The sequence below is a fragment of the Crocuta crocuta genome, unplaced genomic scaffold (genome assembly GCF_008692635.1).
Source record: "Crocuta crocuta isolate KB4526 unplaced genomic scaffold, BGI_CrCroc_1.0 scaffold99, whole genome shotgun sequence".
Classification (NCBI taxonomy): Eukaryota; Metazoa; Chordata; class Mammalia; order Carnivora; family Hyaenidae; genus Crocuta; species Crocuta crocuta.
In genome coordinates this window covers 3868762-3892155 of record NW_027551560.1, presented here as the reverse complement: position 1 = coordinate 3892155, position 23394 = coordinate 3868762, and the positions used below count along the sequence as shown (strand labels likewise).

Below are 23394 nucleotides of genomic sequence, written 5' to 3'. Positions count from 1 at the left end.
TTGCAACAAGGGAAGTCCTTACTGCATTCTCATGATGGTTTGCTTTTGGAAAATTGTAATTCTAATTCCACCTTAGCACAAGTTGTAATACATTATACAGCTTTAGGACTCATGACTCCATTTTCATGTGAGCACTAGAAGTAAAGAACTTCTACACATTTTCAAGTGCCTTTTTACCTTCCTCTAGAGTACCTCCTTTGTGAATCCCAAGAGACCTAAAACTTCATAAAGCCATCTGTGCTCACATAAAACTATCCCTGCAGAGAACCATTGGCATTGGCAGAAAAACTTTAGAAGTATTCTGAAGTATTACATGTCTAATGAGTTGAATTCAGTGTTCAATTAGTAAACTATTACTTCACAGATTGTGATGAGGCAAAGCTTTCCTCAATGGAGAAAACGCTCAATGGAGTTCCACGCTAAGCCAGACATTCAGACAAGATGGTGCACATTGTGTCAGCTTTGGCCTCCAGTCACAGATAACGTGAAGTTCATCTCATTAGGAGGCCTTACTTGTGACGTCAAGGGGACTTCCCTCCAGCCAATCTCGACAGCTGCCAGCACACAGATTCCACCTTCTATTCTATCCTGACTGGTTTCTTAAGGAACATTCACAAATGGGCCATCTGTTGCTTTTAATTGTTCTGAGTTGAAGTGCAGAGAATAGTATGTTTTTAAAAAAATTACACATACTAAATTTCTCATGTTGCCCTAAAGAAGATAGCATACATACCTGCAGTAGATTCCCCAGATGCACACAGATGTGCCCCCCAACTGTGCTTATTTTTAGGACCATATGTTCCTTTATCACATCTTGAATATGGCCAGGTTAAAGCCACATTATCTTGACTACTGGATATATTAGTAAATGACAGAAAAAGAATTTTGATGGGTTTCATCCCATAAAAGTTGTAAGGGAAACCTTTCCCTCCTATTAAGACAGAGTATTAATTCAATGTTTCAACTATAAGATACTATTTTCCAGTATATGTTTTCTAAAGAAAAATACAGGTCTCATAATCTGCCCTCTCCTGTCCCAGTTCTAATATTAGAACTGTCAGAGATTTTGTGTTTAATTTTATCATTGAGATTTTGATTGTGGGAGAGTGGGAGGACATAAGGATGAGTCTAGCTTAGAAACTGGTTGGTCCATTGATGGAAATAGGGATTACAGGAGGAGATACTGGGAAAAATGAGAATCAGAAGCACAGGAGAAAGATCTAGACTGGAGCCATAGATTTGGGGGTTAATGCACGAAAGAGGCACTGAAGTGTGCTCTAGAATTTTTATCCCCTACACACACACACACACACACACACACACACACACACACACAGCAAGGTCTATCCTTGCCTACATAGATGAAGCAAAGACCACATTCTGATCAGTTGGCACGAGCTTTACCAAGCCCCACCCTGTCGGCAGGCAACCTGATTGACAGTAGTGTCTTCACAGGTGAGGATGACATCAAGACCCTAGAGCCTCAATACCAGGTATCAGGGTCTGGGGTGCCTGGGTGACTCAGTCAGTTAAGCACCTAACTTTGGCTCAGGTCATGATCTTGCAGTTTGTGAGTTCAAGCCCAGCATCAGGCTCTCTGCTGTCAGTGCAGAGCCCACTTTGGACCCTCTGTCCCCCACTCTCTCTGCCCTTCTCCCACTTGTGTGCTCACTCTCTCATGTGCGCTCTCTCTCTCAAAACTAAATAAACATAAAAAAATAGCAGGTATCAGAGTCATCAGAGAAAACAAACAACATGGAACACACCTGGAAAGGCAGGAAATGGTGCCACATAGCACCCAAGGAACATGTGAAGTGTTTCCATATGGATGCCCAGCACTATGTAGGAAGAATTTGAGAATCTGGAGTTTCCAGAGTTTGTAGAGGCAGAGCCTCCATTGTGACTTATTTTCACCTTAATTTCACCCTTAATCCAATGTGATTTCAGAAGTACGGGCTATACTGAAAAATAGGGTTACACAAAGAAAGAAAGAAAAGATAAACACATTTTATAACTCCATCTCCCCATGGATGAAAAGTATCTATTCAATCATCCCTCATAATGCAGATTTTTTTTTCCTAGGAAAATATAAAAAGTTACATCACGGTTCCCTTTTCATCCCCCGGCAGTGAAATTCTGCAGCAACTGTTCTCTTAACATCTCTGTCCTCGCGTGGGTCTCTTTTGCTTCAAAACAAGAAGCTGGTTGGACTGTGCTATTATTCACACTGATCAGAGAAGCAAATTTTCCTGGAATTCTGCAAGACACAATAGAAAGCACTGTTCTTACAGCTAATTGGAGGAACATGGATGGTGCCCAGGTTTGAATCACACAGACATAATTATTCCTTTCCCTTCACAGATAACATTAGAAAAGCATTCCCTTACATTCATGAACTTCTCCCTCTGCAGCATGAGAAATGCACGAATGTAGCCCAGCCTTCCTTGCTTACAGAGAGATCTGTTCCCCAAAATTGAATGCATTNTTTCCCCAAAATTGAATGCATTTTTTTAAACCCCTCTCCAAAAAAAAAAAAAAAAAAAAAGTTGAAAGTTTAGCTTAAGATTGACTTTTGGGGAATGGAGGGATGGGATTTTATCAGATTGCTGGGCAAGTAATGTGAGTATCTGCCAAAGAATCATATTGCTTTTTCTTTTAACAACAACAAAAAAAGTTTAAACTCATGCTGATTTGGCAGCAGGGAGCCTGCTCATGTGACAAATTAGTCAAGATGAAATGCAGTGGTTTGGCATTCCTGGAAATTTAATTCTCAGGTTTTGAAAAATGTGGGGAAAACAAGAAATCTTATTGTTAAGAGAGAGTCAGCACAGTGGCAGCAGCCCACTTGTAAGAAAAGTTCGTTTGCAAACAGGAAGGAACGTTTTGAAATGTCTTGAACTGGAAAGGTTGCCTGTAAAACAGCCATTTAAAATAGCTACAAAGGGATCATGTAAAACATAGAGAGAAAGAAGCACAGAAGTAAAGGCCTGATAGGCAAGAAAGTGGAATCTATATCCAAGGAGCTGAAAGTCCTATATGATTTTTAGTCTTTGCTTCATTTTATCCAAATGTCATGAGGAAGGGACCCAGGTGCCTCTGTCTGCGATTTCAAACAGAATCCAGATGCCAAATCAGGGTTAAAAACTTAAAGATAAAAACCTGAAGCAAGAGAGAATCAGAAAAGAGAGAACAAGGTCAAAAACACAGCAAGTAAGATCCAGGTCACCAAGTCAAGATCACGTACACACACTCAAAGTCAGGGGGAAGAGACCGAAAATTTCCAAGTTCAAGCTCACTTACTAAAGAAGAGCAAGGCCAAACAGGTCAAGAAGTGCCTTACACTGGACTTTTCAAATTCTTTTAAGGAAACTAATGCTGGAGTAAATTCATATCCTTAAAGATACTGGAGACATGACTAGAAACAGATGGGTACTGTGACAGCATTTGTAAATATCATATATCTTAAAAATCAGTGAAAAATGTGCATTTGTCTCATACAGTAGCTTTATTGTGTTCAAGATGAAGCTGATAGAAGTTAATGTCTCACCACTGAGTAAAATAGACTGCTCAGAAGGACACATCACATGCAGAAGTGCAAGAGAAACCACACCCTTGTGCAGCTGGGAGAACAGAAACTGATTGAGAAGCACAGGGCTCAACCATTGTCCTTAGCTGCACTTCCACATCATGTTGGGCCCTTACCCTCCCTACAATTCAGGAGTAAGCCCTGCTTCACCCCACGGCCATCAAGGTAGCCAGGGACCACAAACTCAAGAGGCAAAGGGGGTCAAGTAGGAAACACAATTGCCTGAGCTACTTGTCTCGAGGCCAAGGATAATGTCTGTCAATTACAAAATCTTTTCAAAATGCCATGGAAGCCAAACGAAAAGGTCAAAGAGAGGAAGATGTGGACCTATATGCAGCCCGAGGGCCACAGTGTACCAACCTTTAGCGGTCTACTCCTCTGCCCCATAAAAAGAACTTAACTAATATTTGAGTGAAGAAGAACATAGAATCTAAGAGCTGGTGGCAGATCTTTTGCAAGAGAATAAACTGTGTCCAAGAAAGAAGAAAAGTAAATAAATTAAAGTTATAACTCACATCTTAGCATATCAAGACTGTTTTTTCAGACTCTTCATTAAAATTCTTTTTTAAATGTTTATTTATTTTTGAAGGAGGGAGAAACAGAACATGAGCAGGGAAGGGGCAGAGAGAGAGGGAGACACAGAATCCAAAGCAGGCTCCAAGCTCTGACCTATCAGTACAAACTGATGAACCATGAGATCATGACCTGAGCTGAAGTTGGACACAATCAACTGAACCACCCCGATGCCCTGGGAGACTTTTCATTTTAACAAAAGACAAAGCTGGCTGGATGTGGAATGGACGTTCTGTGTGAGTTATCCAGAAAGCAGTAACCTAGATAAAGGTCAATGAGCAAAAACTCTATCGAGGGGGTGGGGAGAGGGAATGGAGTTATTATTTAATGAGTATAGGGTTTCAGTTGTACAAAAGGAAGCATTCTGGAGATGGATGGTGGTGATGGTTGTATAATATGAATTCACTTAATACCACTAGACTATAAATGTTTTAAAATGTGATAGAGACACACCCATACACAATGGAATATTATTTAGCCATAGAAAAGGATATCCTGCCATTTGCGACAACACGGATGAATATTGAAGGTATATGCTAAGTGAAACAAGTCAGACATAAAAAGACAACGGACACCTGGGTGTTTCAGTCAGTTAAATGTCCAGCTCTTGATTCTGACTCAGGTCATGATCTTATGGTCGTGGGATCGAGCCCCACATCAGTTCTGCACTGAGTGTGGAGCTGCCTTGAGATTCTCTTTCTCTTCCTCTGCCCTTCTCCCCTGCTTTCTCTCTCTCTCTCTCTCTTTCTCTCTCTCTCAAAAAAGGTGGGGGGAGACAAATTCCATATGATCTCACCTAGATGTGAAATCTAAATAAAACCAAAAACCCATAGACTCAGAGAAAAGATACAAACTTCTCATTATAAAATAGGTAAGTCCTGGATGTACAATGTATGGCATGGTGACTACAGTTAATATTACTGTATTACATATGTGAAAGTTGCTAAGAAAGGAAATCTTAAAAGTTCTCATCACATAAAAAAATTTGTAACCATGTGTTGTGATGGGTTTTGACTAGACTCATTGTGGTGATCATTTCACCATATACACAAATGTCAAACATTAGATGGTACACCTGAAACTGATATACTACTATATGTCAATTATATCTCAATTAAAAATGGTCAGGATGGTAAATTTTATGTTATGTGTATTTTACCACAATAATAAAAAAAAAACAAAAACGTTTTAGGGAGTGCAACCCTAGGGAACAGGACTGAGGGAAAGGCGGAGCAAAATCAGGCGGGAGAGAGAGCCAGAACAAAGAGTCTTGAGGAGTTAGCCACTGATTACAGGGGATTCCGCAGGATTGTCCCATGAATTTTGTGGAATGTGACTGAAGGCCATCCATGAGGGAGCAAGGAAAAAGCAAGTATCTCCAGTCTCCACCCTGCATTGGACATGAGTTTGCCCTGCAGAGGTATCGCTCCAGCATGTCTGGGATATCATCAGTGGAGCCAAGTGGTTTCATTGCCAGAGGTGAGGCCTGTTGAGTTGCACATGTGTGTAACTCTTCAGAGCCCTGTAAAATCAATTATAATGGTGGCCACAGTAAGAGACAGATGAGCCCCTGTGAACCTGAAAGGGTGTCCAATACACAGATAAGCCAGAAAAACGAAAGGAGGCAAAAATATTCTAAGTAATGTTCTAATGCAATACTAAATAACAGTCAAATTTTGAGATGATTGTTAAATTCAGTATGTACCACTTCTGATCATTTGCTTACCATCTTTTATCACATCTACATGCCACCTTTATGTGATAATTGCTTTAAATTAAGTCCTTCTCTTGATTTACATTTTTGGCAGCTTATTAAGATATAATCTACATAGAGCAAAATTCACTCTTTTAAGTGTGCAATTCAGAAAAGCTTTGATAAACATACTTGTGTAAATGCCACCACAATCAAGATATCCATTTCTTGTATGATGATGTACATATCATTGAAAAACTTTTCCTTGTGCCCCTTTGTAGGACATGTCTACCCCCGGCAGTCATAGATGTGATTTCCATCCCTATAAATCTGCCTCTTCCAGACTGTCTTAACAAAAAAAAGAATCATATATTATGTGATCTTTTTACTCACATTTTTAAAGGACCTTGGGGCACCTGAGTGGCTCAGTTGGTTAAGCATCCAACGGCTCAGGTCATGATCTCATGGTTCATGAGTTTGAGTGCCATGATGGTCTCTATGCAGACAGCTCAGAGCCTGGAGCCTGCTTCGAATTCTGTGTGTGTGTGTCTCTCTCTGCCCCTCCCCTACTTGCATTTACTCTCTGTCTCTCAAAAATAAACATTACAAATTTTTAATAAAATTAAAAGGAACCTTTAGGGGAGCCTGGGTGGCTCAGTGGGTAAACATCCAACTTCAGCTCAAGTCATGATCTCATAATTCCTAAGTTTGAGTCCCACATCATGCTCCATGCTTACAGCACAGAGCTTGCTTCAGATCCTCTGTCTCTCTCTCTCTCTGCCCTTACCCCTCTCTCATCCACTCTCTCTCTCTAAGAATAAATAAACATTAAAAAAGGAAACTTAATCTCACTATTTTAAAGCATTGATGTGATATGCTAGTCATATCGTAATACCTATTAAAGAACACATAAAAATATAAAAATTAAAATATACCACGTAAACCATAAACACCACATGGATTTGGCTGGGCTGGGCTGGGAGTGAATGCAAACTAACACAGGACCATCAGGGGATGGAGGAAGCAGAGTCCAGCCCTCAGCTGCTGGTGGCAGAGGTGGAATGAAGCCTACTATGCAGACAAAGTGTATCTGAGCAGGTGAGTGGACAATGGGAACAAAGGACTCATGAAGAATTGACCCCTGGAATTCCACACAAGTGTTCCTTCATTCAGACCAGGGGTTGATGGGCTGTTTACAGTCTCTGTGTGGACACTGGCCAGAATAATGGAGGACTCCATGCAGAGCTTCTGGAACACTAGGCTGATGTCCAAGAGGAGGACTCAAACTCAGGAAATACAAACTAAACTTGGTTATTGATGGTTTTTCACTTTTCTTTTTCTTCCTAGCCCCACCACTTGGTTCTCCTTATCCTTCATCCGCTGTTAATTGCAAGAATAGAAAACCTAACTTTCAAAACAACATAGTCAAGAGCCATGATAAAGGGTGGTTTCTTCCTTGCGCTCCAAATAGAAAAACATCCATTATTGCAACCATGTTCATCTGATTGTCTTCTGGACCTGCAAGTTCCCTCCATCTCCCTCAGTGAAGCTGAGAAAATGCGCAGACACCTGAGCAGGAAGTAGAGGGGACTTTTGATTGGACCACTTCCAAATATGACTTCCAAATTCCCATTTCAAGAGCAAATTAAGGGGCGCCTAGGTGGTTCAGTAGGTTAAGTATCTGACCCTTGATTTCAGCTCAGGTCATGATCTCAGGGTCGTGGGATTGAGCCCCACATCACACTTGCTGAGCACAGAGCCGACTTGGGATTCTCACTCTCCTGTCTCTCTCTGCCCTTAGCTCCCATGCTCTTGCTCTCTCTCACTCTCTCGAAATAAATAAAGATTTTTTTTAAAAGAGGAAATTAAGACCAGGTGGGAGTAACTTATTTATTTAGAGCATGCTTCAAAATATGAAGGCAGCTCTAAGATGGCATAACCTCTAATCTCCCTTTCTAGAACAGTATGACAACTTGAGCAATCTGAATCGCCATAACTCATAAGATGACTCTCTATCGAAAAGCGGCATGTGCTCCACCCTCTAACTCGCACCCCCATGTGGAGTAAGTGGTTGTACACAAAGAGATATATGTGCTGCCACTTTGACCGCAGGTTATTTGGAGTGGTTCGTGTACTCAGGAAGGAGAGGCTAAGCAAAGACACGATGCATTGTGTTTGCGTCTATAGACATAAATTGCTTTTTCTTTTTAATCTACTCCAATAAGTAAATATCCAAATTCATTGTTCAACTAACACCCCCAAGGTAAAATGAGCAACAGTAGATTTTTTTTAGTGCAATGGACCTTTATGAAAGGGTTAATAAGCTTCCCAATGAGTCACTTACATGAGCTATTACATTTTTAAATCATGATTAATTTCACAACAGCCGCTGTTTTGTGACTTATGTAATTATCCAAGCAGTGTTCATAACACATTTGAAATAACTAAGTTCTATAGACTATCTGTGTGTAAGAAAGTAAGGTTTATCTGCACTAGGAAAACTTTTTGCCTTTTCCCTCTTATGTGTCTTGAGCGTGAGGACAAAGATGAAGGGTAACTGTTTTTCAGATTTTTCTCAGCCTTGGAAATTCAGCTAGCAAAAACTTTACTTTTGAGTGGTCAGCTTTCAATCTTAAAGGCAAATCCATATTTCTATTCTCATTTTTCTCCTCGGACAAAAAGCAAGTATGCATTTCTTGTATGATATGTATCAATTGGTTGAATAAGTTGTGAGATCTAAATAATATAAAATATTACACAGATTTATTTTCTGAAATAAATTTGTATCTACATCTATCCTCCCTGAGGGAAACATGCATGGTATAAAGTGAAAAAAGAAATGTACTGAATTTCTTTAGCAAAGAAAAATGAGAGCATAGGCCAAAAATAATGCCAATATCGTATATCCAGAATATGTAATTATAATCCTAGTTCTTAAGATACAACCAAAGGGGCACCTGGGTGGGTCAGCTGGTTAAGCAACTGACACTTGGTTTCGATTCAGGTCATAATCTTGCAGTTTGTAAATTCGAGCCCTGCATCAGACTCTGTGCCTATAGTGTGAGCCTGCTTGGGACTCTCTCTCTCCCTTTACCCCACTTGCTCTCTCTCTCAAAATAAATAAATAAACTTAAATTATTTTTCGTTATTAAACAAATAATAATAAAATATAACCAAAGAGAACCTCCATGTACCTCTGTGTAGGTGTAAGTGTGTGTGTGTGTGTGTGTGTGTGTGTGTGTGTGTGTGTGTGTGTGTCTTTGTATGGGCACAGAGAATCAGGAACATTTATTTTAGGCTGTTAATACATGGTTACTGCGTATGGAGTTGTGGGATACCATGAAATTTTCTTTATACATCTTTATATTGTTTAAATAGTTACAATGACTATAAATTACCTTTGTAAATAACAAGAAGAACAAAAATAACAATGGAAAATGAAGGAGGAAGGGAGTGTAGATGGTGCTAATAAGTTCTTTGCAAGTTTGGGGTTTTTTTTTTTAAGTTTATTTATTTATTTTGAGAGATAGAGAGTGAGTAGGGAAGGGGCAGAGAGAGAGGGAGACAGAATCCCAAGCAGGTTCTGTGCTGTCAGTGCCGAGCGCAATGTAGGACTTGATTCCATGGACCATGAGACATTGACCTGAGCTAAAATCGAGTCAGACACTTAACTGACTGGGCCACCCAGGAGCTCCTTTTCCTTCCAAGCTTTAATGCCAATCATTTGGGTCCAATATTCTAAATTGTTTTCTTGTTTTACTGGTTCCCCTCACCCCAGTCTCTGGTTAATTCCTTTTTCTTCCATTTGTATTGTATGATTGACACACAGCACTGTGTAAGTTTAAGGTGTACAACACAATGAGTTGGCTTACGTATATTATGCAATGATGACCATAGAAAATATAGCTGACACCCATCATGTCCTATAGTTACAAAAAAAGGGAGGATCACTTTTAGCATTCACTCTCTCAGCAATTTTCAAATATACCATTTGGCAGTGTTAACTGTAGTCGTCAGACTATACATTGTAACCTCAGTATTTATCTTGCACCTGGAAGTCTGTACCTTTTGACCATCTTTCTCCAATTCTCTACTCCTAACCCCCTACCTCTGGTAACCACAACTGATGTCTTTTTCTATAAGTGTGATTTGGGTTTGGATTTTCCCCCCAAGATTCCACATATAAGTAAGATTATATAATATTTGTCTCTCTCTGTCTGAGTCATTTCACTTAGCATAATTCCTCAAGGTCCTCCTGTTTCGTTGCACAGAATTTTTTCTTTTTATGGCTAAATAATATTCCATTATACATATCCCATCATTCTTACCCATTAGACATTTAGATTATTTCCATGTGTTGGCTATTGTAAATAAAGCTATAATAAACATCTTTGGTTAATTCTTTCTATCTTGAATTCTTCCTCAAGGGATGTTTTTGAGGGGTGCCTGGGTAGCTCAGTTCATTAAGTGTCTGACTTTGGCTCAGGTCATGATCTCACATCTCATGGGTTTGAGCCCCTCACTGGGCTCTGTGCTGACAGCTCAGAGCCTGGAGCCTGCTTTATATTCTATGTCTCCTTCTCTCTGCCCCTCCCCCACTTGCTCTCTCTCTCTCTCAAAAATAAATAAACATTAAAACATTTTTAAGGAATGTTTTTGATAAGCTAAATTTACGGAATGTAACTAGCAGCTCCAGTTTTATATAAAACAGCCATATGTATTCAGGAATAATCTAGCATTAAACAATGCGATGTAAATCAGGAGATCTAAATAGTATACAATCAGAGTTAAAATATTTCTAATCTGAAAGAGAGGACTTGAAAAATCAATTCAGGACCATAGGACTTAGACTCTAGTAAGCCCATCCACAACTTGCCAATGCCTTCAGGCAAATCCTTACGATCATGTACTAAGCTGCTGAGATTCATCAAGTAAAATCACTCCCCCAAAATTCAAGTGAATATATATAAATATAAATAAATGTGCTTACTAAGGAAGGCATCACATAACATTTTGATAGGTCTATAGAAAAAGGCCACTATGACCTTAAGTACTCTAGCTTAAAAAGCTCTTTGGAAGACTGAACTTGAACACTGGAGTAAGATAACATAAGCATAAAAGAGAAGAAAGATGTCTCACAAGTTTCAGCACCCTACAGTTTATACACCCCCTTGCATTTAGGCAGGTTCCAGGTTCAAGCATAGTCCCAACATGTTGAGCCAACTCAAACTGTCCCTCTGGTCCTACTCCTCCCCACTTTGTGATGTTTCTTCCATCTCCCCCTCACAGAATTGCCTGGATTTGTCATTCGGGAGCACCACACACCAGCATCCAGTTGCAGTAAAAGAAGATTTCTCATACCCCCCAAAAGAGCTCAAATTACAGTCTGACATCCCTGATCATTGGCTTTCATCTTTCCCTAATTCTACCTCAAGACAAGGTCCCATAAAATATTCAATCCCAAACAATTCAGGACATGCCTGGGGTATCCAGGGAACATCCCATAGCCCTATCAACCTTTGTTCTGTGTAGACTGAAATTAGTTACCTAAAACGTGCTTGTTGAGGAGCACCCTGAACCCCCAGAGCTGAGTTATAGAAACCATAGGAAGAGATAACACACCACCCAACACATAAATGTTATAAAAGGTGGTTTGGAATAAATGCAGTGGCCTGTCTTAGGCTCCATTTCTTCAGTAAAATGAGCTCTTCTATCAGATAAGCAAGTCCTACATTTTTTGTTGTTGTTTTTAAGGCCTGCATTCTTAACTTACTCTACCACCCTAGCACCACAAGCTGGAAAGTGGCTGCTAATCTATTAAGGAGACTGACTGGGTTTTTGCTTCAACTTTCCATGGACAGCAAACATATTGAGCTGCTTCTACATTAGGAAGGGGATAATGTTGGCTTTGGTTTCTTGCCCTATATTTTGTACCATTCCCCAAGAAAATGGGTGATTATTTACAACTGACAAACAAATTTGGGCATAGATAAGATCCTTGCCCATGTGTGGTTCATACTTTCCTCTCCTCTGCAAATGGGAACTGTCAAAAGCAAATTAAGTAATTACATGGTGTTCTTGCAGCTGTGTGTTTCCTTCATTACATTATATGGCTGTGGCTAAGGGATGGCTCTCTCCTGCCTAGTTTTTAAAATATTTGTAATGGAAGGTGGATTGTCCACTGTTGCCAGAAAAAACAAAAAGTAAATGAAAATGACATTGATGGCATGGCACAGCTGTGTGTGTGTGTGTGTGTGTGTGTGTGTGTGTGTACAGTACACCCTCTGCTGTGAATCATACTCTTTACCTGTTTTTTTAATTAATAAAAAAGAGGCTATAAAAATAGAAACAAGTTGTAAATCTTCAAATGGCTCAATAAATAAAATATCTTTAGTACAAACAGTAGGATTTACTGACCACAATCTATCATTTCTTTTAAAAGAAATCCACTGAAAAACATTATATAAATAAATAGCAAGTATTTATCCAAGAAAATAACAGCTTTAAGACCTAATGATCCTGGGGCGCCTGAGTGGCTCAGTTTGTTGGGTGTCCGACTTCGGCTCAGATCATGGTCTCACTGCTCATGGATTCGAGCCCTGCATTGGGCTCTGTGCTGACAGCTCAGAGCCTGGGGACTGCTTCACATTCTGTGTCTCCCTCTCTCTCTGCCCCTCCCCGACTCGCACTCTATCTCTCTCTCAGAAATGAATAAATGTTAAAAAAACAACAACAACACAACAACTTATTAGAGTGCCTGGGTGGCTCAGTCGGTTAAGTATCCGACTTCGGCTCAGGTCAAGACCTCACGGTTTGTGGGTTCGAGTCCCACAACAGGCTCTGTGCTGATGGCTAGCTCAGAGACTGGAGCCTATTTCAGATTCTGTATCTCCCTCTCTCTCTGATCCTCCCCTGCTCACGCTGTCTCTCTCTCTCTCAGAAATAAATAAAAAATGTTAGAAAAATTAAAGAAAAATAAATAAAAATTTATTTAAAAAAAAAAGACCTAATGATCCTGCAAGGTGAGTGTTTGGTTACCTATTGTTTGATATATGTATGGAAGAAAAGAATAAAAAGGAAAGGGGAATTTTTTTAAAAAAAGGTTGATCATTCTAGAATGCTTGCTTAAAAATTCTACATTAGCCTTTGGACACCATTATTTTCAAAAACCTTAATTTCAGGCATGTTGGGGTGGTTCAGTCAGTTAAGCATCTGACTCTTGATTTAGGCTCAGGTCATAATCTCACAGTTTGTGAGTTTAAGCCCTGCTTTGGGCCCTGTGTTGACAGTGTGAATTCTTTCTCTCTCTCTCTCTCTCTCTCTCTCTGCCCCTTCCCCACTTGTGCACTCTCCCTCTCTCTCTCAAAATAAATAAACTTGAAAAAAAACCCACCTTCATTCCAGCACTCCTAATAAGGATGAGGGAAGAAAACTTATGATTTCAAAGTTTGTGCCTGTTTTCTTAAAGAATGTCCTCCAACTTGACAAGGCTAATTTTCAACTAATTGGCTTCTCATAACTGTAAGGATATATATGCTTAATGGAATACCAGGCATCTGGATAAAAGAGAATTTGTTATATACATATACACATATGTATGTATGTATATATATATGAAATATATTAACATCATATTAAATTTTTAAGATAATACAGTTTATTTAGAAACATATACTCAAAATGTCAGAGCTTCAACTGGAAGCAATAAAAAATGCCAAGACTTAAGGACAACAAAGAAACACAAAGACAACCCAAGAAAGGGGCCAGAATGAAATGAATGCCAAAAATAATCTCCAAGGCAGATAGGACTTTCAAGAATATGAATTTTTATGTTATCCTGGAGGAATTACCTTCTTAGTATAAACATTAAAAAAATAGAATTATGAGAAAATGTAGCAAAAATAACAACAAAATTAACATATAACCATGCTTAAAAAAAAAAAGAAAATCTTTACATGCAAGATAAACAGAGAAATCAAAGCCAGGGCAGAGAGGTGACCCAACAGCAGGTCCAAGCTCAATCACAGACCCTAGAGGTTCAGGGCTAAGTCCAAATGATTCTGCTTTGTTTTGTTTTAAGATTTTTTAATTCTAAGTAACTTGTGCACCCAACACAGGGCCTGAACTTACAACCCTGAGATCAAGAGTTGCACACTCCACTGACTGAGCCAGCCAAGCACCCCATCTAATGCCTCTTCGAGGACAAGGGAGAGAATGTCTGCAGGGTGGAAGTGGGGTAGAGGGAGGGCTGTGGTTGGATACCTCCCTGTGAATCACAGAGTCTTGAAATACTACTTCCTCCATGAAAAAACTGAAATAACTCCTCCCACTGACTATGAAAGCAGTTAGAAGTCTTGCCACATCTTCAGGACCTTGGGTTAAACATAAATCACCTATGAGAAATCACAACTCCAGGTACCCATTTTATATAAGTGTAGGGTTTAAATGTGTAACACCCACACCATTAAGGCACCACAAACCATGAAGTTGATATCAAAATGGCTCTAAAAGACTCTTAGCATCCTACAAAATGTGAGACCCCTCCCTGGAGATACTTTAAAAACAGGGGCTTAAGAAACTCTCACAGTGAAAGAGGAGTGCTTGGGTAGTCAGTTAGTTAAACATCAGACTCTTGACATCCACTCAGGTCTTGATCTCCCAGTCACAATCTCAAGGACATTATCCCACAGTCGTGAGATGGAGCCCCAAGTTGGAGTCTGCAATGAGCCTGGGGCTTACTTGGGATTCTCTCTCCCTCTTTCTCCAACTCACACTCAAGTGTATGCTCTCTCTCTCTCTCTCAAAATAAATAAATAAACATTAAAAAAAAAAAGAAGAAAAGAAACTCTCCGGGGAGAAGAGGTGAGGGTGGAGGAGTCACCGTAGCTGACACTCATTTGTTTTAATTACCTTTTTTTTAGATTTATTTTTATTATGAAGAGAGAAAGAGTGAAGCAGCAGAGGAGAGGGGCAGAGAGAGAGAGAATCTTAAGCAGGCTTCACATTCACTGTGAGCCCTACTCAGAGCTCAATCCCTCAACCCTGGGATCATGACCTGAGCTGAAATCAGTAGTCAGATACTTAAATGACTGAGCCACCCACCCAGGTACCCCTGAACATCATTTTAAATTCAATGAGAAATCAAGACAATGTAAGGGAGATTCAGAAAATGCAATCAACAGGAAAATTGACACTCCAAAAATAGGGATTAGATACAGTGTGAAAGAGACTACAAACAAGTTTATTTAAAATTAATAAAGAGATAACAAAGGAACAAAAACCATAAGGTAAAGACAAGAGACAATAAAAAAGAACAGACCACTTTGGAAAGAAGCCAGTGAGAACTCTTAGAAAAGAACAAAGTCATTGAAGTTACAAACAAATGAAAATATCCTCATTCAGCCTAAGTGTCCATCAACAGATGAATGGATCAAGAAGATGTGGTTTATATATACCATGGAATACTACATGGCAATGAGAAACAATGAAATCTGGCCATGTGTAGCAACATGGATGGACCTTGAGGGTGTTATGCTGAGCGAAATAAGTCAGGCACAGAAGGACAAATATCATATGTTTGCACGTATAGGAGGATTAGGAGGAACTTGACGGAGGACCGTGGGGGAGAAGAAGGGGGGAAATGGTGGGGGAAAGAGAGAGAGGCAAACCATGAGAGACTCTTGAATGCTGACAAAAACTGAGGACTGATGGATGTGGGGGGGAGGGGGGGATGGGCATGGAGGAGGATACTTGTGGGGATGAGCACTGAGTGTTATGTGGAAACTAATTTGACAATAAACTATTTGTAAAAAAGAAAAAAAAAGAAAAAAAAAAGAAAATATCCTCATTCAGACATGTTATAGAAAAACTTCAAAACTTCAATGACAAAGGAATGAGAAACTAAAGGCAAATTATCCATAAATAAATGGCAGTTAGACTGACAGCCAACTTCTCATCATCTCATCAAATGATTCCAGAAGGCAGTGAAATATCTTTAAGCAATGGGGGAAAATAACCATTGGTGTAGAGTGTAGATAAAGTGGTGATGGCAAAATGAAAACATTTTTAGGTAAACTGATAGAAAATATTTACTACCCACAATTCTTCCCTGAAATGACTATTAGGGTGAACCATGTGAACTACTTCCTATCTGGCCATTTTTGACCCACAAAAAAAATTCATGATTCAAAGTAAAACTGAAAGATGTATGTGATTTAGGAAGAAGAAAAGTGAATATCAGATATAGGGAGCAATGATGAGCATTTACTTATAAATCTCAATAAACCTTGACTAGTAAATAAGAATACTATTTTAAGAACGATAAAATAACCACTAGAATTTTTGGAATGGGAGGAAAGAGTTAATATATATGTAGGGGTATGAGGATAGAGCTATTAATTAAAATGAAATCCTATTAAGTCATGAGTTGATGTTAAAATTTTGAGGTTGATGACTAAAAGACCAGAAATAAAATACAAAACTTCTGAATCAGTGGCTGGAGTGGGGGCTGGGAATAAAGAAAACTCAGTTTTTCCAAGAGAAGTTAGGAAAGAAGAAACTAGAAGGGGAAATAAAGGTGTGATAAATAGAAACATGGAATAAGATGATAAACTAAGCCCAATGATGGGATGCCTGGCTGGCTTAAGTCGATTAAGCATCAGACTTTCATTTTTTAGCTCAAGTGATGATCTCACTGTCATGGGTCATGCGATCGAGCCCTGAGTTAGACTCCCTCTGTGCTGAGTGTGGAGACTGCCTAGGATTCTCTTTCTCTGTTCTTCCCCACTCACATTCTCTTTCCCACACACAAAAGAAATAAACATTTTTTAAAAAGCCCAAAGAACTGATAATCAAAGTGGCTAAAAAAGGCAACAAATGTGCCTGTTTAATGGCAGATCCTTCAGATCGGATTTCAAAGGGCAGATGCATAATATCAAACTATATGCTGTTTTCTATAAAATGAATCTATAAGGGTTCAAAAAGATCAAAAGTAAACTAATGACAAGAATGAAACAGTATGTAGCAAGCAAATACTAAGAAGGAGGGAAGGGGAGAGGGGAAAAGAGGTGGAAGGGGAGATTTGGAAGGGGAGGAGGGGATGGGGGAGGGGGGAAGAGAAGGAAAAAGAAGATGAAAGCGAAGAATGAGGGTAATGGAAGAGCAGGAAGAAGCTGTATAGCAATATCAGACAAAGAGACTTTAAGACCAAAACAAATTTTTAAATCATTATTAACAGATTAAGAGGGTCATTATTTAACGATTAGAGGAACAATACACCAGGAAAATATACTTGCTTTAAATCTCTATTTCACTTAAGCCTGGATAAATAGTTTTGAGGACATATTGACCGAAATTCAGACCACATTTGATTTCTTTGGTGTTTTACTAGAATATTTTCCACCATTAGATAGTTCCTAAGTATTAACTTGATCATCAAAAAAAATTTTTGGTAACTAACTATTGTGTCCCAAACTAGAAATTAATGTTGAAGGAAAAAAGTCCCTATCTTCTTGGAGCTTAAATTATACTCCAGAGGGTAGAATACATCTATTTCAAAATAAATCTTGAAAGCACATGACTTGTATGTAAGAAATTACACTAAAATCTAAAATAATATGCAGGATTCAAATTACTTAGTCATATTACCCAATGTCCTAAGTGGTTCTCTGATAATAAATTAGATAGTTAAGAGATTTGTTCATGTTTTGAGGGATCCCCTGTGTCCAGTGGGCTCCATGTATTTTTTCACATATTTGTTTCTCATTTTTACTGAACATAATTATAGAGGTGACACCCCATGGCATTATTTCATTTTAAATGTACGAAGCTTAGTAAGATGTTACTGCCAAAGTGCACATGTGGCCAATTAATAATGGTTATGAAAATAATGATTTCATAATTATTGGCTTGTTCCATGAGAAATGTAACTGAAAATCCAGCACAGTTCCATGATTTAGGAAGTATAAATAGCAGCCCAGCAATGTACTCACTTTTTCATCATTTGCTTTATTCTCCAAATGTAAACAGCATAGATTCACTGACAGTTCTTCAGGCATGCGCGTCTCTGTTGAGTCATATGTTAAAATGACATAAGGGTACATATACTTAAATCTTCATGAGGCATATCTCTTTTCATTAACTGCCAAAGTATACACACAATATTCCAGAAGAACAAATTACGACATAATTTTTTAGATACGGTCAAAACATAGTTGGCACAAGCTAGCCAAAGAAATGTAGTCAAGTGGCAAGTGATATTTAATTCACATCCTGACATATTTACATAAACTATTAAGTATTGGTGATGATAAGACCTCACAATTTCTGATATCAATTTCTGCTATAAATGCCATGCACACTTTAAGCCAATATAAACACAATTCTAACAATTAGCATGAAAAAAGTCCTAAGATTACATCTGGACCCTCCAAAAAGTCAATGTGATACAAAAAGGTTTCCATATGTTTAAATAGCTTACCTCTAACAGAAATAAAAGTTTCAAATTAACCTGGTATTTTGGCATGCCATTTTGTGGTATGGATGATGGTACGTCATATCCAGACTAGGACATGTGAACTAATGGTCATTTCTAAAAGTTTGTGGTTTTTCTCATCAATAGAGAGGGTCAAGTAACTATGAGGTACACTCATGAATCTTATGTCCTCATAAAGTTCAGCATTTGATTGGAAAAGGCTGTCTCTGGGTTTAATTTTCTGATGATCATGGCCTTGAAATGGCTCCCGTTGTTTTGCTCATTTTATTCAACCAAATTCACCCAGAATCTCCATGCATGTGTTACTTAACTTGCCAACCATTTTGAGGGGGAGGGAAATGCCAAATCTGGCATTACCTGGTGTTTCCTGTGAATTCCTAGGGTTGAGTTGCCAGTGTCTTGTGGGAGAGATAAGCAGTAGAGCCCAGGGCCTGCCAGCGGGAAGAATGTGCCAGAAGATCCCAGCATAAAGCTTAGGCCCCACAGGCCTGCCCTGAGAGAGTGTAAGAGAACCAGATTCCACACAGTTCGAGGATCTCAGATAAATCTGCCTATCCCACCTCATCCTCCATGCTCTGGGGAAGGAAAAGAAGGAGAAGTCTCCTCTGAGGATTCATACCCACTCAGAGGTCCTCTCTAGGGTTTGCAGAACCAATTCTTTGTGCTTAGATAGTCTAAAGACTCATAACAGTGGAGAAGTTAGTTTAAAGTAGTCATCGGAAGGAATCATTACAGAGAATAAAGATGGCATGATATGTAAAGAGATAATGGGTAAGGTTTTTCAGAATTGCTAAAAGATACCAGTCCTTAGATCATAACACTTGAAACCTCAACAAAGATATATCAGATACATCATAGTGAATGAAAGTCAGAGATGAAAAGAATTTTTAAAAATAGCCAGAGAGAGAAGATAGATGATCTACAGAGAAACAGCAATAAGACTGATAGCTGACATCTTGATATTGATCCACTGGAGAGCCAAAGAGAAGGCACTGAAAGACAGAAAAAAATAACCAGCAAGCTGGAACACTAACTCTGGCAAATATTCTTTTCAAGCAATGGTACAATGCAGGTGATGAGTATATGTGTGCAGACTAGAAAATTCTTTCAGCTTTGGGAGAAGTGTACTTGACCTCTACTCAACACTGTCTTCCTTATTCTTTTCCTCTGGCACACAAACACAAGGATGAATACTGCAGGCACTCCTGAGACCTGAGGTTGGAGCCAGGCTGCACAGGACCCAGACCTTCTTTCCCACCAGGGGACAGCAAGTAGAGCAAGGACATCTGTCCAGCAAGAGGCACCACCAAGAGAAGTAGTAGTGCAGGGGGCAGGTGCTGACTCTGCAGCCACCTTGGCAGAGAGGCAAGGGCCTTCCGGGCCTGCTGATTGCCACTGAAAAACCCCCAGAGAGACCACCCCCCCACCAGGCCCCCCAGAAGGCACTGCCCACATCGGATCAGGCTGTTTGGAAAAATTTCCTGCAGTTGTGTAGTTTAAAGAAACTCCCACAGTCATGTGACTGCAGCTATTCCCGGGGCTGGTTGAATGCAATGTTTAATAAAGTGGATGGTCGAGGTGTCTGGATGCCTCAGTTGGTTGAGCTTGATTTTGGCTCAGGTCACTGTCTCACCCATGATGGGATGGAGCTCTGCGTCTAGCTTAGCGCAGAGGATAGAGCCTGCTTAAGATTCTCTCTCTCTCTCTCTCTCTCTGCCCCTCCCCCACTGGTGTTCTAAATAAATAACCTCCGACAGGCCCTCTAGACAAATATAGGCATTTGTCTAGAATTGGACCTTTGTCCATAAAATTCAGGCAATTGACACCACCAGCTCTTGTATCACCAGCATGGGATTTGATCACATGAGGGCTTACAGCATGTTGGAAAAATGAGGCTATGCAAACGTCATATATCAAGGGCGACTGCTTGGAGAGACTTAGTAAACTTGAAAATTTACAAAAAAGCATGTTGGAAATGGAAACAATTTCATGTGGGAATATCACAGGCAAAGGCATCATTGCTTTACATCGCTTAAAAAACCTCAAGTATTTATTGTTAAGTGATCTTCCTGGAATAAGAGAAAAAGAAAACCTTATCCAAACCTTTAAGACAACACTGCCTTCTCTGGAACCAAAATCAGACTTGAAATAAAATAATAATATTTAATAAGTGTCTTATTTCAATATAAAGTGTCATTTGAAAAAAATACTTTCAACTTTGCAATACATTTGCAAATCTTAATAATGAAATATTGGAAGGCCACTTTTCAAGAAAGAAATGCAGCTAAGGGATTTTTATTTTTTTGAAGTTTTTATTTATTTTTGAGACAGAGAGAGACAGAACATGAGCGGGGGAGGGGCAGAGAGAGAGACAGACAGACAGACAGAATCTGAAGCAGGCTCTTGGCTCTGAGCTGCCAGCACAGAACCCGATGCAGGGCTTGAACCCACACATCGTGAGATCATGACCTGAGCCGAAGTCAGATGCTTAACTGACTGAGCTGCCCAGGGGATAAGAGGATTTTTAGATTAACCTAAAATATTGCAAGGGCCGTACTTCAGGCAAGAAGATTATCTAAGATGGAAAGGATTTGATCTGAATAAAAATGGTGAGCAAAGATCCTGGAGTAGTAAATAAATAGGCAAGTAAATCTAAACAAATTCGTTGTGTAAAACAATAGTAACCTAGTTTGTGGCAAAGAACATTCTAGGGATAAAATACAACTGCAATTGTATACCAGGGGAAAGGAAGGAACAGAGTTTAAGCTTCTCAAGTTCCTTCTATTTTATGAGAGAATACACAAGTTGATTGTCTTAATCTTTGGCAAATATGTTAAATTAGCTTCAGTAAGTGACTTAAAGATAGGGATAAAACACACCTCCAAACAATAATAGAACTAGCAAAAATTTAAAGACAAGTAAACCAAAACTAAATCCAAAGGATATCAAGAAAGAAGAGGATTTTTTTTTTTTTTAACAAGGAAAGGACAAAATGAGACAGAAAGAAAGTCTATAATAAAGCTACATGGACTAAGCAAAATCAATGAAAGCAAAATTCAATTAAAAAAAGAAGCAGAAGCCAAGGTATGCACTTTGTAAGTGAAGAACCTAAAACCAAAACAAAAAACTTATAGGGGCACCTGGGTGCTCAGTTGGTTAACTATCCGACTCTTGATTTCTGCTCAGGTTATGATCTCACCATTTCTGAGATGGAGCCCCACATCCCGCTTCGTGCTGATATCACAGAGCCTACTTAGGATTCTTTCTCCCTCTCTCACTATACCTGCCTCCCACTTGTGTGTGCATGCTGTCTCTCTCTCAAAATAAATAAATAAAGTTTACAAAATTACAACATAAAAAGATGGGAAAATATATACTAAGTATATACCAACAAAACAAAAGCTAAAGTAGCTATAGAAACATCTGACAAAATGGTCACTAAAGCAGTAAGATTTCTCTTCCTGAGAGTAAATGATGAATTGCACTTCTTTCACTGAAATTCCCAGGTCAAAAATAATGACTCTTCACACATGGTAACCTTGCTTTTGAGCCTCGCTGTGCATATCCCCTTAGATTTCTGTCTCCATTTCCAGTTGACGTAAGCCATACCTGGAATCCTCACAAACTCTGGTCCTGCATTCTGAGTTCTATCCGTTTTTCCACTCTCTAACCACAATAGCCTTATCCTCTGGCTTCCTCCCTTTCTCCAAAAACAACCAAACACCAAACCTACTCTACTGCTCCAAACCCTCAAAACTCAACCTTTCTCATCTCATCTTGGCATCAGGGATTTCAGAAGTGCCAGTTCCTTTCTTACCTCTAAACCAATTACAAAACAAGAGTAAGGCAGATGCAAAAGCTTTGTCTTTTCTATTTATTTTTTAAAGTTTAGGGGCGCCTGGGTGGCTTAGTCGGTTAAGCGTCCGACTTTCCCTTAGGTCATGATCTCGCGGTTCGTGGGTTCGGGCCCCGCGTCAGGCTCTGTGCTGACTGCCAGCTCGGGGCCTGGAGCCTGTTTCAGTCTGTGACTCCCTCTCTCTCTGACCCTCCCCTGCTCACACTGTCTCTCTCTCTCTCTCTCCTAGAAATAAAAAAAAATATTAAAGTTTATTTATTTATTTTGAGAAAGAGAGAGAGAAAGACAAAGCATGAGTGGGGGAGGGCCATAAAGAGCGGGAGAGAGAGAGAATCCCAAGCAGGCTACGCACTGTCAGTGCAGATCAAGGCATGATCTTGAACCCAGAGATCACGACCTGAGCTGAAGTCAAGAGTCAGCCACTTAACCAACTGAGCCACCCAGGCACCCGCTTAGTTCATTTTAAAGGACAAAGCTGCCTTTCCCAATTTCTTATATTTAAGATATTTTCTGAATACTGGGGTCAAAGACATTGGAAATGATTTTGTTTCTGTAACTTTCTTTTAAGAATGGCCAACAGTTTGTCTATCTCACAAGGTAGGTCATGTGATTAGTGATTACCTGAGCATTGGACGAGAATTCGCCCTCCAGGTATTTCTGACATGTAGCAAGGTATTTCTGACATGTAGCAAACGTAGGGCAGATTCTGGCCTATTAGAAAAAACAAAGCAGCAATAGCCTAAAGGAGGCAGTAAAAAGAGTCAACGAGAACAAGAACAAAACAGAGCTTATTTACTGTTTAACCCAGATTGACCCTAAAAGTATTAACATATTATTGGAATTGAACATTGACTAAAACCTATCAGAGGAAAGGAGGAAATAAATTGAATCCCAAATAACACAAAGCTCTTTCTGTTTGTTTCAAAAAGTGGAAGGCAGAATTACTGATTTATACTGAATTTCTATAATTTTTTTTTCTCAAAAACACTTTAGCCAAATGAAAAAGTCCTTAACTCTTACATAGAAGACCGTGATCCTAGGTCAAAAGAGCTTGTTTTCACCCATGGGTGTTAATTCACATTCTAGATGGGAAGAAAACATAAAAAAAAAAAACAAAAAAAAAAAGGCTAAATGAAAGGGAGAGATTTAAACACCTACTCAAGAAATACAAGAGATATCACTAGACCAGAAGT

At 39.3% G+C, this 23394-nt stretch overlaps 1 pseudogene; it reads left to right on the top strand.

The window, feature by feature from the left end:
* Window positions 1-1361: 1361 nt before the first annotated feature.
* LOC144219534 (ATP synthase subunit s, mitochondrial-like) lies at window positions 1362-20497 on the top strand (annotated as a pseudogene).
* The last annotated feature ends 2897 nt before the right edge of the window (window positions 20498-23394 follow it).